A 16,481-nucleotide genomic window follows, 5' to 3' on the forward strand; every position below is an offset into this window, starting at 1 on the left:
CATAGGATCAGGTCTAGTTTGAAGAGTATGGCGTCTAGGGCAACAGCGAGGAAATGGGAGCGGCTTTCTTTCCAATGGAATGACCGTTATCTCACGCCATGTCGAGTTTTAGGATCTCCTGGGTAGGATGAGAGAGAGACACATGAATCTTTATCGAGAGAGTAATGGAAAGGAGAGATGGTGAGACGGCTGAGTCCGGGGAAGAGGAAAAGACGGCGACAGAATCGGCAATCCGTAGTCTGTCCACTCCCATCTGCAAAATATTCAATATATGTGCAAAGAAAGCGACGCATGCGGGTAAATGATTGAGCCAAACGAGGAAATTCATCCTGTACGCATTAATAGTAATTTCCAACGTGCAAATTAAGTCTTATCAGCCCGCCCAAATCCTAATCGCTTTCAACATTGGCCGGGAGTCCTGTCTGCCAGTCATGAAAAGCTGTAGGTCTCTCGCTGTCAAGCCGCAAGATTTCTCTCTTTCTCTTAGTCTTTTACTCTTTATGGTCTTTGGCAACTCTCTGCTCGCTAACAGGAGAACCAAATGAGAGTTCTTTGTTGCCCACCCATTACCTCCGGGAGACTCGATTTCCTTCCCGTAAATGTCGTAGCATGAACTTCAGCCTCGTATGTCCTCTCGGTTTTTTCTCTTTCTTACTAGAAGCTTTAGTTTTGGTTTGGTTACCGGAGGGAGTGATCAAGAGAGCAGGAGTGGGGTGAAGAGAGTAAATGAAATGAGAGGATATCAATATAAAGAAAACAAAAATCACAAAGGCGAGGCCGGCTAGCCTTGAACAAGACTGAGGAGCTCACCATTATCTCCAACATAGACGTCGGGTTCATCTTCTCGTCCGCTGGCCAGGCTTAAGACCTCTCCTATCCAGGTTCATCCTATCTTTGTTATCGTCTGTTTAATAGACCTTTTCATACGGTCCTTTACTTCTTCAGTACAGGTTCAATCCTCTATGAGCACCGTACAAAGCTTCAGCTTCTCTCTTTCTCATTCTTTCTTTCTCCATGTCTCTCTCATCCTCTATCTCTTTCTCCATATCTCTTTCCGTCTTTTTCTACCTCTCTGTCTAAGTGTCTATCTCGTTCTCTCTCTTTTCTCTTAATATTTCGCTCTCTCCTTTTATGTATCTCTATCTCCGTGTCTCTCTTTCTGTATCTCTACCTGCGTTTCCCTCCCTCTCCCTCGATATAAAAATATCTCTCTCCGTATCTTTCTTTCTACTATCTCCATCTCTCTCTCTCTATCTCTATCTCTATTTTCGTCTCCCTCTCCTCTTTCTCTATCTTTATCTAACTCTAGCTCTATCTCTTTCCCCCTCTCCCTCTCTCTGTTTATGTACTTATATCTCCTTGTCCCTATTTTTCTATATCTATCTCCGCGTCTCTCTCTTTCTCTTCATGTTAATCTATAGCTCTCTCCGTGTCTTTCTCTCCACGTCTCTTTATCTCTTCGTCTCTCTATCTTTCTCTCTTTCTCTGTTTATATATTTTTCTCTCCCTGCGTCTCTCTCTTCGTTACTTTTCTCTCCCCCTGTGTGTCTCTCTCTCTCTCTTCATTATCTTTCTTTCCTCCTCTCTCATTGCCAGAACCCTTAGATAACAGACAAGGCGAAAAACTCTCTTCGCACTTGTAGTTCTATAAACCCCCATGTATTTATTTCTCTTTGCACTTCTGTCTTTGTCTTTATTTTCACAATTCTTTCCTGCCATTCATCCACCATAACCTTCGCCTCGAGGCCGCAGGTACAAAGATGGAATAAATTTCTCCCACCCCCTTTCTCTCTCAAAGATTCAGTCGTATATCTTCAACACTATTTATATTTGGAATGTAGATATCTGGTTATCATTGTCCAAGTCGCTATCATCCCTTTATCTGTATCTTTAACTCTATCTCAACATTATATTTCTCGATATGTTCGTAATATGCCATTTACCTCGTTATGTGTCTATGGTTCACTTCATGAACGACCACTCTTACTGGAATGGTGCACCGAAATCTTGACGTAGGACGATTATGGGATGGACGATTTAGGGCGGATGACGAGGCTATGGGTAGGAATGGGTAAGGGATAAAACAATCCACAGAATTCACGGTCGATTCTCGGACTTAAAACCGATGAAATCTGGTGGTGCAGCTCCGACCCTTATCGAGGGCGGGAGTACTGTCATCCCCCACCGCGACGATGCCTAAGCACCGAAATCAATACCTCGAATTCACGTCGCGAAGAAACACTCGAGAAAAGGAGAGAAGAAGAGGAGATCCAAGTCTAATTCTGACGGCGGTGGAAACTTCCCGAGAAAATTCTGAGCGGAGAACACGTCGACACCACAGGGTTCAGGTATACCTCAGCACCGTAGTGCGTGTAGAGGCTGTAGGTAATTCTGCTCGTGGCGACGAAGGCGGCGTGATACTGGAACGGGCGCTCCGGGCGTTGTCCGGCCCTGGTTAGCGTTATGAAGCGGGGGCGCGGGTGGCGCGGCGAACTCCAGCGCGCGGCGCGAAGTCTGTGAGCGCCGCGCGCGTCTTGAGCGCGTGCGAGCGCGAGCGCGAGCGCGCAGCGCCGAGTGCGGAGCGCGCAGCGCGAGCGCGCGAGTCTTGGCGCGAAGCGCGCGGAGCGCGCGGAGCGCGTGAGCGCGCAGCGCCGAGTGCGGAGGCGCGAGTGCGGCGGAGCGCACCAGCCTTAGCAGCGCTTGAGGCGCCGGCGCGAGCGCGCGCGCAGCGCCGCGCGACGCGTCTGGCGCGCGCGGATGGCAGCGCGTGGCATGCGACGCGGCAGCGGTGGCGACGGGAAGGTTAGGGCAAGATGAGGGTAGGGCAATCCTCCAATGAGAGTTAGAAAGAAAACTCAATTCTTGAATTATGATTGCCTAATGAGTTCTTGAAACAAATGACCTTATATAGGCCTTGGAGGAAAGAGAAAATAACTAGAAAATAAGACACGCAAGCGTGCATCACGTCACGCCAAAGGGCAGTTGTGGATCTGCCTTTGGCGTCGTGTCATGACGCGGCGTGGAGACGTGCGCGGGTGGTGACGTGGCGGACGACGGTTGTGGCGTGTTGACTTCTTCGTTGACTCCTGTTGACCGAGGTGGGTTGACTTCTGTTGACTTCATCTTTGGATCCGTGCGCCTGTGTTGACCCCGACTGCCTGCGGTGACGTGTCCCAGGCTGATGCATTGGCGTCCTCGCCATCAATTCCCGGTGCGAAGAACTCGACTGCCGAGTAAGCTGAGCTCCAGGGGCCTGACCAAGTCTGGGCGCGAGCCAAGTCGCCCTCCGTGATCCACGTGTCCTCCATCGACGCTTTGCCCTGCCAACGAACAAGAAACTTCTGCACCATTCCACCTTTGGTGACGGTGATTACGCCCAGTATTTCCTCGATGATTTCATGCCAGTCAGAAGGTAGAGACGGGGTGGACAAGTCAAACTCGCTCACCAGAAAGTCCGCGGGTAGAACATGGCTATCAGGCGAAGGAGGTGGGGCTTTAAAGGCAACTAAATCTGAGATATTGAAAGTAGTGCTTATTCCCACGAAGAGGGTATGTCAACGGCATAGGCATTTTCCCCAACTCGTTTGAGGATCGGAAACGGCCCGGCACTACGAGCATGAAGCTTAGTAGCCGCTTGAAGAAAATCTCTCGGCCTAATCCGCACCATCACCATATCACCTTCTTTAAATTCACGAAACGACGGTGCAAATCTGCGGATTGTTTATATGAGGCATTACTATGGGTGATGCGTGTGCGGATTTCCTCATGCAGACTTCTAATATGATGCGCAAATTCATGACCGTCATCTGACACCCTAGCATGCGGTAACATCGGTATGAGGTCGGTGGAGTACGTGGAAGGTGACCATGCACTATTTCAAATGGACTCATACCGGTAGTGCGGTTGACTGATGCGTTATAAGCAAATTCGGCACGCGGAATGACAGAATCCCAAGACTTGAGGTTGTCTCCTACCAATGATTGTAATAGGTTGCCGAGGCTCCTATTAACGACCTCGGTCTGTCCATCAGTTTGGGGTGGAAAGCTGTAGAGAATTTAAGCTTTGTTCCCAAAAGATGCCAAAGAGTCTTCCAAAAGTAGCTAGTGAATCGGACATCTCTGTCTGACACTATGCTCTTTGGAAGTCCATGGAGACGAACTACTTCATTGAAAAACAATTGAGCAACATGAGAAGCATCAGACGTTTTAAAACAAGGAATAAAATGAGCCATTTTTGAGAAACGATCCACAACCACCATGATGGAATCATGGCGCTTGTTCGTCCTTGGAAGCCCTAGCACAAAGTCGATGCTCACATCCTCCCACGGTTTTTGAGGAACTGGTAATGGAGTGTAGAGCCCAGTATTCTGCTTGACCTGTTTGGCGAGAGCACACACACGACACTGGGACACTATATTAGCTACGTCTCGCTTAAGGGAGGGCCAGTAGAATCGATGCTCAACCATTGCGATGGTTTTGTCTCTCCCAAAATGACCACTAAGGCCTCCAGCATGTGTTTCCCATACGAGAAAGTCCCTAAGAGAGGAGCGTGGGATGCAAAGGCGTCGATCATAAAATAAGAATCCGTTTTCTAAGAGATAGTCTTGGTTAGCAGAATTCGGGTTCTTGCCTAAAGTCAGCAAAATGGGAGCAAAATCAGGGCAATCAGGGTACAGGTCCTTCATGTGATCAAATCCAATAACCTCAACCTTCATAACATTCAGCAAATGGACCCTTCGACTCAAAGCATCCGCGACTCGGTTCTCTACACCCCTCTTGTGTTTGAGGACAAAGGTATATGATTGAATAAACTCAACCCATTTAATGTGCCGAATTTAACTTCTGCTGGGAATGGAGATACTTAAGGGCTTCGTGATCAGAGTAGAGGACAAATTCTTTGGAGAGTAGGTAATGACGCCAATAACGTAAAGATTGGACGATCGCATAAAATTCTTTGTCATAGGTAGAATATTTGAGCTTAGCATCATTTAACTTTTCACTAAAGAAGGCGATGGGATGATTCTCCTGACTCAGGACCCCACCAATTCCTAATCCCGAAGCATCACAAGCAACCTCAAATACTTTATCAAAATCAGGTAGTCGAAGAATTGGGGCTTGAGTCATTCTACGTTTGATCTCCTCAAAGGATCTTTGAGCTTCTATAGTCCATTTAAAATGAGTTCCCTTAAGACATTCAGTCAGGGGTGCCATGATGGTGCTAAAGTTGGATATGAAGCGACGATAGAATGTTGCTAGACCATGAAAACTACGAACATCATGCACACTTCTAGGTGTTGGCCACTGGGTGATGGCATCAATTTTGGCCGGATCGACGGATACACCTTGACCAGAGAGGATGAAACCTAAGAAAGAAACATGACTAACAAGGAAAGAACATTTTTTTGGGTGAGCGTACAACTGCTCGGTTTTTAAGACTTCACAAACTAAACGAATGTGTTGGAGATGATCTGGTGTGGATCTGCTATAGATAAGGATATCATCAAAATAAACAACCACAAAATTTCCTATGAACGGTCTGAGTATGTGGTTCATCAATCGCTGAAAAGTGCTAGGTGCATTGGACAGCCCAAAGGGCATAACCTTCCACTCATAAAGTCCATCTTTGATCTTAAAGGCTGTTTTCCATTCGTCTCCCGGTCGGATACGAACTTGGTGATAACCGCTCTTAAGATCAATTTTGGAGAAAACTGTCGAACCAGCCATCATATCAAACATATAAATCGATGCGAGGAATGGGAAATCTATACTTGACAGTAATCTTGTTGATGGCTCTACTATCGATGCACATGCGCCAACTCCCGTCCTTTTTGGGAGCTAGTAGTGCAGGGACGGCACAAGGACTGAGGCTCTCTTGAATGAATCCCTTGTCCAAGAGGTCTTGGACTTGACGTTGGAGTTCCTTGTACTGCGTGGGATCCATACGGTAGTGGGGAAGGTTGGGTAACGATGACCCCGGAACAAAGTCAATAGCGTGCTGAATATCACGCATTGGAGGTAAGTCATTGGGTAAATCATTGGGGAAAACACTAGCGAACTCCTCAAGAAGCTGAGAGACCTCATGGGGTGGAGTAGAGGAGTCCTCGGGGGAGTGATCAGGAATCATGGCTAAACACATAGTCATTTCACTATCAAGCTCTTTTTGAAATTGGGATCCACTAATAACACACAAGCCTATGGAAGTAGATTTCGAGACGACCCTTTGCGGGTTATGAGTGTAGGGATGCCATGTGAATTTCTTGCCCTGAAGGATGAAAGAACAAGTATTACTCCGACCATAGAGGTGTACATCGTTATCATACAGCCAAGGGCGGCCGAGGATAATGCTGCCCACCTTCATGGGTAGAACATCGCATAAAATCTCATCTTCATAGGATTGGACCTTCAAGGGGAGACGGCATTGGTTTTTCACAGGGATAGAGGTAGCATCAATCCACGAAACATAGTAGGGGTGAGGGTGATCAATCAACGGTAGTCCCAAACGCGAAGTCATAACGTCGGAGACGACGTTAATACAGCTACCACTATCTACAATCGTCTTACACATCTTATCACCAATTTTGAAATACGTGTAAAATATGGACGTCCTCAATGCAGGGTTGTCAGTAGTAGGTTGAGTAAGATTGCAACGGACAATTCCTCTAACTGATGTAGATGGGTCATGACGAGGAAGAGATGGGGGGCAATCTGTGATGCCAATAAATCTCACTAATCCATCATCAAGCACAAAATCATCAACAACATGGCTCTCTACTCTATATTCCTCTTCCTCTAGGGATGGCTCATCTAAGGTAGGCTCGCTTTCGAAGGGTTCCTGTCCAATGTGCAAGGCTCGAGAGGGGCATTGGGAAGCTCTATGACCTCGACCTTGGCATTTAAAACAAGTCAAGCCAGAAGGACCGAGTTGTGAAGAGTTGGATTGAGGAGGGGCCCTTGTGGACTCGAGGGACGGTGAGCTACGAGTTGTCGGGGTAGGAAATGATTGAGTCGGAGCGGCGGGACGGTGTTCGGATGGAGTGCGGGTAGGGGTAGGAGCCCGGGGAGCTGGAAGTGGCGGAGCTGAGAGAGGTGGTAGTGGTGGTGCTGGAAGAGCTAAGGGAGGTTGACGCTGGATTGCACGGTTGGCATAAGGAGTAGATAAAGGGGCCGATCGGTGAGAGCAGGCGATGATACACAGGAGAATGATGTAAGTTCTGACACAGCTCTAGGTCTTCTACGATCTGGTAGGCCTGCTCTAACGTAGTGGCTTTACGGACTAGAAGTTCCGTCTCAAGGTGCAGGTTGAGACCTGTCCAGCGAGAAATAACAACGCGGTTCTCCTCAACACGACACCTCATGTAAAACTCCTCAAATTGGGTGATGTACTCGGAAACCGGACGTCTACCCTGTTGTAGTTTATGCCACTGGTCTAAGAGGTTGTCTCAGTAAGCTAGTGGTACATATTTTTCTCTGAGTTTGTCCTTCATTTGAGGCCAAGTATCGATGGGCGCTCACGGCGTTATAAATCGAAAATTCAAGGTTTTCCCAAAAGATTTTGGCTTGTCCTCCTAATCTCATCTCGTACTGGACTTTCTGCCACTCTAACATATTGTACCACTTGAAATAGCTATTCAATTTTGACTCCCAATCGAGATAGTCTTTAGGGTCTCTAGATCCTCGTAGTATGGGACATCGACTTTGACGCTACGTTGAATCTGCTGCCAGTGGTTGTCGTGATCCGCACGACGGTGATCGCGAGGAGGAACCACCACCGGGTGGAAAAGGATCGTTCCTGTCGGACAACTCCCGTTCCACCCGCGATGTCTATCATCAGGCGGATAAGGATCATTCGAGGGGATGATTCCTATCTCGCCTGGGATCCTCCTCCGGTGGATGGTAATCGTCTCGTAGTGGGCGATTTCCATCGTGCACCGAGCTCTCTCCAAGGGAGGGTAGGGATCATTCGCAGGATGATTCTTATCCTGGCTTGGGGTCTAAACTCCGGTGGATAGTAATCGTCGCGACGATTCCTATCACGAACTAGAGTACGGGTATCCGGAGGAATCATATCGTCATGTTCGAGACGGTTCTGGTTTCGACTTCGGATCTATCATCGGACGTATAGGATCATCAACGTAACGATGATTCCTATCACGATCTCGAGCTCTAGGATCAGGTGGGTAGTGGTTCTCACGATCACGCAAAGCGATCCGGGCCTCTATTTTCGAGTTGTTGAGTTCGTCGCTCACGCGTCGATCGAACTACTTAGACAGTTGTCCATGTTGGTCATTCGTGTATTCATATCACGAAAACCATCATGGAAAGCGTCTAGTATACGATCAACGTCCAGGCGAGAAGAGGACGGTGGAGTGGGTGACGCCAACTCATGGATAGGGGCTGACACCTCACGACCGTCTTGGGGTTGGTCTGTCATCGGAGCGGGAACTCGTTTGCCTGAACGCAAATGCATGCAAGGGGACTGACAAATGATGAATGAAGACGTCTACGTTGGCGGAAATGGCTGGGCGACAGGTTAGGCTCTGATACCAATTTGACGTAGGACGACTATGGGATGGACGATTTAGGGCGGATGACGAGGCTATGGGTAGGAATGGGTAAGGGATAAAACAATCCACATAATTCACGGTCGATTCTCGGACTTAAAACCGATGAAATCTGGTGGTGCAGCTCCGACCCTTATCGAGGGCGGGAGTACTGTCATCCCCCACCGCGACGATGCCTAAGCACCGAAATCAATACCTCGAATTCACGTCGCGAAGAAACACTCGAGAAAAGGAGAGAAGAAGAGGAGATCCAAGTCTAATTCTGACGGTGGTGGAAACTTCCAGAGAAAATACTGAGCGGAGAACACGTCGACACCACAGGGTTCAGGTATACCTCAGCACCGTAGTGCATGTAGAGGCTGTAATTCTGCTCGTGGCGACGGCGGCGTGATATCGAACAGGCGCTCGGGCGTTGTCCGGCCTTGGTTGACGTTATGAAGCGGGGCGCGGGTCGGGCGCGACGAACTCCAGCGCGCGCGGGCGCGCGAGCGTCTGGCAGCGCGCGCTGAGTGCGAGCGCGCGAGTCTGGCGAGCGCACCGAGTCTTGAGCGCGGCCAGCTGAGGCGCCGCCCGGCGCGCGCGCCGCGGCGTCTGAGGCGCGGCGCGAGATGCGCACGGTGGCGTCGCGGCGATCAGCGCGGCTGCTGGCGGTGATGACGGCAGCGGCTGGCGGCGGGCGGTGATGGCGGCAGCGGCGGCGGCGGCGGCGGTGATAGCGACGGCAGCGGCGACACGGGGAAGGTTAGGGCAAGATGAGGGGTAGGGCAATCCTCCAATGAGAGTTAGAAAGAAAACTCAATTCTTGAATTATGATTGCCTAATGAGTTCTTGAAACAAATGACCGTATATAGGCCGTGGAGGAAAGAGAAAATAACTAGAAAATAAGACACGCAAGGAAAACGTGCATCACGTCACGCCAAAGGGCAGTTGTGGATCTGCCTTTGGCGTGCGTGTCATGACGCCGCGTGGAGACGTCGCGGTGGTGACGTGGCGGACGACGGTTGTGGCGTGTTGACTTCTTCGTTGACTCCTGTTGACCGAGGTGGGTTGACTTCTGTTGACTTCATCTTTGGATCCGTAACGTCTGTGTTGACCCCGACTGCCTGCGGTGACGTGTCCCAGGCTGATGCATTGGCGTCCTCGCCATCAAATCTAGAGCTCGTTTCAGAACTTGGTTCAGAGTGATTCGCTGCCTGATGCTTTCGTACACAACCATTGATATCGTAAAATTTATCTTAAACCTGCTTTATGCGTCTCCAATATTAAATTATTGTTTTGAATCTTTAAAATTTAAAGCATTGATTTATTTACTTGAAGCCAAATAAAATGTAATAATACCGCATTTGGGAGAAGATTGACGACATGGAATAATGCCTAACATTTTATTATTAAGATAAGATAAGAAACCAATGTGCACTAAATGGGTTAAAATGAAAATTTAGATTACCAATTTATGTAATGTACTAGATGATGGAGTTCTACAAATTTTAAACACACTAGCTATCTCTACATAATGAAAAACATCACTCTCTTAAGTCGAATTCCCCTGCAGTTCATTTTTAATATTTATATTTTTGTAATTACAGTATTTTCCATCACATCCTTATACAGATATTCTATCCAAACAAGTACAAACTTGTGTTCTGTTATTTTATTTCAAAGTAAATTTCGGTATTTGGTTCTGATATACAGAATATTATTTGTTGTTTCCCATATCATATTTAATCTACAAGTGACATGAATGTACATGAATCAACATATCTTATGTTGGTGTACTAAGGTTATGATTCTGAATTTTACATTCTTTGACATCCCAAATGATTTTCTTGGGATTTTACGTTAGATTCTCAAATCATTCCACTGAGGTAATGAATATGCAGTTCATTACTTAACTGTTATTTAATCTGGTACTTCCGTAATAGATACATCTTTAATACTCATTCGTGCTTTTTAGAATTCCTTTTGACATCCGTGTAACGTTAATGTTTAAAATCCCGAATCATTCTACTACGACGATGAATTGAAATTTATATTTTGCAAAGGTTTTGAAAGAACAGTCCAATGAAGGAAGGAAAGCTGAAAGGCATTCAAAATAGTGAACGTACTTACAATATCACATTTCTTTAAAAGAAGGATATGTAGTTTGAGATTTACAAAGGCATCCCCTCTTCTTTAACTTTACATTCATTGCTATTATCAAGGATAAAGATGAAGAAGTCGAAGACGGGAGAGAACAACTCGTCATGACCACGTCAGCAAAGGGTTCCACCTCAACAGCAGATCGGAGTGAAAAACTGGGCATGACCACGTCAGCAAAGGGTTTCACGTCAACAGCAGTTCCTCCAATAGGACTTTAAATAAGATTAGACTAGTAAAAATCAACCAGGTACCATATACTGGTGCAGAGAAATAGACGGATAGGATTAAATGTAAGCTCAAACATAGACGTGTAGGATTCAATCTAGAATAGGATTACACGTAGACGGTTAGGATTTCATCTAGTTAGGAGAACTAACTAACGGTTAAGATTTAAACAATTCTAGCCGTTATAACAATTATAACTGTCAGGATTTAAACGTTTGTAACAAACATATCTTCACAACTACAATATGGTAATATAAATAATAACCAATGTTCAACTAAATGTATTGAGGATTTCCAATGATCTAATCACAGCTTCATCTATCTCTCTTGTTTCTCTCTCTTCCTCTCTTCCCTCTCTTCTCTCTCCGTTCTTGTTCTTGTTCTTGTTCTTGAGGTGTCTCTTGAGAGCTCAAGGAAGATTTACAGCTATTCCGTGAAGTCTTGTGCTGATGTTTCGGCCTTGCTACCGTTAACGTATGTACATCCTCCAACTATCCACGCATAGGATGTTCCTGAAACACACCTTTGTTTCAGCACCATTATTTAGAGTCTTCGGGCGACGAGAACCATAGTAAGTTAAAGAAGCTACACTAAATGGGGGGATCCGACGACTAGCGAATGTGCCTGGGAGATGAACGCGTCATGTGCCTCATGTGACCGATGGGAAACAAAGGTTAACACACTTAAAAGATTAAGACACTTATGGGAGATTTTAAATGCGTGTCTTCGAAAAGGAATAAATAAAATAAAATTTTGATTCGTGACATGGTAAGAAAATCAGAGGAAAATCGTTTTATTGTTGCAAAAGGTGAGAAATTTGTGTAGTGTTGTTCAATGATTGGTTCAAAAGCGCGAATCTTGTGAGACATATTTTGTGGCAATTTACCCAGATGATTGTATTTTCTTTTCTCCCATCAGTTTTTCGAAACAAATGAAAAAACATTTGGGACTATCATCGGAAGGTATCACTCGTGATCTACTTTGTGTTGTAGTCTCTTTTCTTTAGACTAAATCTTTCTTGTGTCCTTAATATTTATTTTTAATTGGTTGGAATCGCAATTTTATTTCCTCTTATTCCTTTGGAGACTGACCTGTTGTTTTCGTGTACATAGGCGGGGAGTGCAATGCTAAGACAGCACGCTGAATACTTTTCATACGGGCTTTCAGAAAGAGAATAATCCGAGGACTAGGATTATGCAAGTCAGAAATGCAGGAAACCCTATTTTTTGCTCAGATCAGACGGAATTTCCCTGATGTTATGCATATTCAACCAACGACCCATTCATGATAATATAAAATCTCAATATTTTGGATATGGGTGACTGATGTTAGCAAAATTTCTGCCCGACTGTTACATATCCTTAGCGGTTGTATTCCTGATGGCAGAGGACAATACTTCGCAGGCTTTCAAAATCTCGCGCTCATATTCACTAGAGGTGTTCGATATATGGAGCGTATGTATGTAAACAAGTTATTCAGTGACGTGTCTGACGAATCAACACGAGGAATGGGTATCCATCATTTCGTCTCGCAGTCGTTTACGACTTCATCGGCCACTTTTTTGGAATAATTTCCTGGAATTCTGAGATAATGTAACATTAAGCGTATTAACTTATGGATTCTACTTTTAACCTTTGCTCCTTCAATACTCATCTTCTCATCCTTTATCAGGTGCACAAAATGAGGAATATTAGTGTGCACCAACTCCGGGCAGGTCATGTATAATACGAAGTCTTAAATCAATATAAATTGACATTTTCTTCTATTTTTCATGGTTCTTTTTATAATCTGCATCAAGTTTAACACAGGTACTTTTAGTAACTTCAAATGGTCAAATGCTATGATTTTTTATATCAGAAACAAAAATGCAAACATATCTCGTATATACTGACTTTTATTGAGAATTAAAATCTGTGAATTATATAATCACCATTTAGGTTAGTAGTTGGGATTTTAATTTAGCAAATTTTAGTATGGAAGATCTCAGAATAGAAGTAGAGATGGATTTTGCCCAACTAGAAAATATCAACACTCATGTATACCAAAACCTCAAATTCCTCCTTTTATCACAATAATAATTTAATCCAAATCATTATAAAAATGTCATGAAAGGACAATATGGAAACTCAGGAAACCTTCCAGAAGTGTGAACCAAAAAGTAAGGAAATAAATAATTTTTATGATGAAAGTATAGAAACTCATTTATGCAACCCTAAACAAAGGTGTAGATAATCTTAAATGGTTTTCAGAAGGTTTGCCTGGTAAGTGAAAAAATGAATACACTTTATTTATATTTATTGAGGAATGCATTCTAACTGTACTTAATTACCACATATATATATTCATATAATCTTAATTAAATTAATTACCAAATAATCTATTTAAATGAATCTTATGTTTTCAAAAATGAATATTATCTTAAGTTTATATTTATAAACATTAGAAGTTTCAATCATTCAAATGGCTCATTTTATGACACTGAGACATTGCAAAATCAGCTATGCTCATCACACATATCTTTGGAATAAAATCTAACTTATTATTATTGGTTGGCATATATCTTTCTGTCATTTCTTAAATTCAGCATAAATTTATTTCTGGCATATATTATTGGTTGTGCATTAAACTTATTATTTATTAGGTATTATAAGGCATAAATTTATTTTATTTTTAGAATAATATTCTGAAATTTATGCATTTTCACATATTTTTGGGGATTTTTTAGGCATAAAAAGGGAAGATAGTGAGTGAGGTTCTCTTGAACAAATAGGGAGGAGACACATTATGGGATCGGATCAGCGTGGGTAACACGTAAAACAGATGATAGGAGATGATGGACGGGGATGATAATGAATGAAGATGAGTGATCATAAAGGATGGAGGTAATGAATCTTGATGATGGATGAGCTACCTAAATATGTTGAAGAGTAATCAATGGACGGAAAGAGCCTAACCTTAGATCCCTACATTCCACCAGGAGCAAGGCATCTTCCTAAGGCAGATCAACCTCCCCACTTTTCTGTTGACCCTCTCCAAGCACTAGAGACACCAAAAGCAACCTTTATGGACCTTCAAAACTTGAGTTTCTTTCAACCTATCTAAGTTGAACTAAGCCTAAAGAATTTTTTTTACAAAGATCTGGACCTCGAATTATACATCCAACTATATAGATGGATAGAAGACATAAAGATGAAGCTACCATTAAATTTTCAGCTCCCTCGTAGTTCTGGATTTTCAGATATCAATCGTGGAAGTTGGATGATTACCACCCATTTATTTACACTAGATATTCTCTATCCTCATCCTCGTCGTCGCTGCCACACCGCATCTAGGGTTGTTGGCATTCAATGATAACAGATGAAGATGATGGGTGGCCCAGATCATTCCATGTCCTCTCTATTCATGGTCATCGTTGTGCCACATGGCTCTGAAAGGAAAAGACAAAAGGAACACAGTAAATCAATAACTAAAACTGGGTGTGACATGGCGGCGCATCACAGCACCCCACGTCCGCACACTTTCTTAAGCAGCCATTTAAAATATGACACATTTTTGCCATGTGTACACATGTGGGCCACGGTTACATGTGGCATCATATGTTCCATGAGATGTGGTCGCCCACAACTTTTGATCGGGCGGAAAGAAAAGAACATAAAAATTATATTTTAAATCCTCACTCTTCGATCTCTGTGCAGCATTTACTGCCAAAGAGTGTCCCTTATTCTTATTGGGACACGTCACCCTGCGCTAGTAAAAGTAAAAGTAAAAGTAAAACAGTTTAGCTATAAATGCCATTATGGCATTTCTAATCGTGCTGCCATAATGGGTTAGATAAATGATTGGCTGATGCCAATCATTTACCAGGTTTAATGACTGGTTGTGGTCAACTATTAACCCTAACTATGGTTGGTGGCCATTTTACAAATTAAACAATGACACCTGGCATCATGATAATGAACTAGTTCAAAAATATTCTAAAATTAAAAGTGAAATAGATAATGGCCCAAAAACTGTAAATAATATATTTCTATTTAGAAAAATTACATCTTTACAACTTGTGTTGAAAAAGTACTAAAAAATTATACTCTAATTCCAAAATTTTGTTCTTTCATAATTTGATATAAACAAATACCTAAAAAATGTAAAAAAATTAAATTTTAGAATATTATTCTAAAATAAAATAATACATTTTATGCTTTGTTACACAGATGAATAATCATTGTAATTCACATAAAAATGTAAATATGGTCAGATTAAGTTGCTAAAAATGTGTGTTATCAGAGATAAGACTAGACGGCTCCCATACTTGGGTGGCATGGCAGCTATAACGGATGTGTAATTTAAATATTCTGGACATTTGATTAAAATTGATTTATATCCATCATTTATATTATGCCTAAGCCTCTAGGACTCTTTTTTAGTTTAGTTAAGAATTTTAATGCGCAACGAAATTCATTTGCCAATTTTTATAATCAACGATTGATTTAATAAAAGCAAAAGTTTCAATTCCTATCTTGTGGAATATCAAACTATACATGCTGCCACAGAACATAGATTCTAGTAAATGAACTATCTCATGGAACCTTTACCTTTATCATTTATATTATACATACAACCTTTTAAGTGACGTAAATCAGCATGATTGACAGTTAGGTATAATACTATTATGGGAGTCATAGGAATCCACTATCTGCCCTTAGTGAAATATGTCTCTAAAGATCACCCATTATCTATCCTTAGTGACTCTACCCTAATGGCAACAAGCTCAACCATACTTATCATTTATTAATAAGATCACAGAGCGTTGTTCTTTCTAGATAGTTTGATGTCTGCCTCTTGTATGATTTGAATTGATATATTTATGATATATATTTAAATCCAATGCACATGATCTCATCACAACCCTGAAGTCATTGCATATTTTCAAGCAATTCATTATAAGCATCAGACGTGTATAATAATGAAAAAACATTGATTCATTTGACTTAAATATGATATTCAAGAGTGATTGGCTTGAATATCACACAATATCCATATGCAGGTCTCATGAGATGGGTGTTCATCAATATTATAATATAGTTTTTGAGAATCTGATCTACACTAAGAAAGTGTCATTTTATTAAATCCAATGCACATGAGGGTTGTCTCAAATAGCTAATTTTAGTTGGAGCCCTTCTATATACATAAACCTCTACTAAAACTTCCTTGGCCTTAAAGGACCTAATGTCCCAAAAAATACATGTTGTCAAGTAAACCCACTATATGGCATACATCATGCAACTTCTTCAGGAAGTCCAGACTTTATTACATGCTCAGTAATTTGATGATAATCTTCAAGTATGTGTAGTTGGTATGTCCTTTGGAATGAAGGGATATAAATACATAGGTAGAGTTTAGAGGGAATAATTTATTTTGATATGGTTTAATTTTATAAATCCTGAATGAGCTACATTCTATCGAGGCAGTGTGCAGATAAAACCTAGGGATATTAAAAAGTATATGATAGATTCATTGGATGAGTGAAATAGGAATTACAGATGTCGAATATCAAAAAATT

This window comes from Wolffia australiana, chromosome 1 (genome assembly GCF_029677425.1).
Source record: "Wolffia australiana isolate 7733 chromosome 1, ASM2967742v1".
NCBI lineage: Eukaryota > Viridiplantae > Streptophyta > Magnoliopsida > Alismatales > Araceae > Wolffia > Wolffia australiana.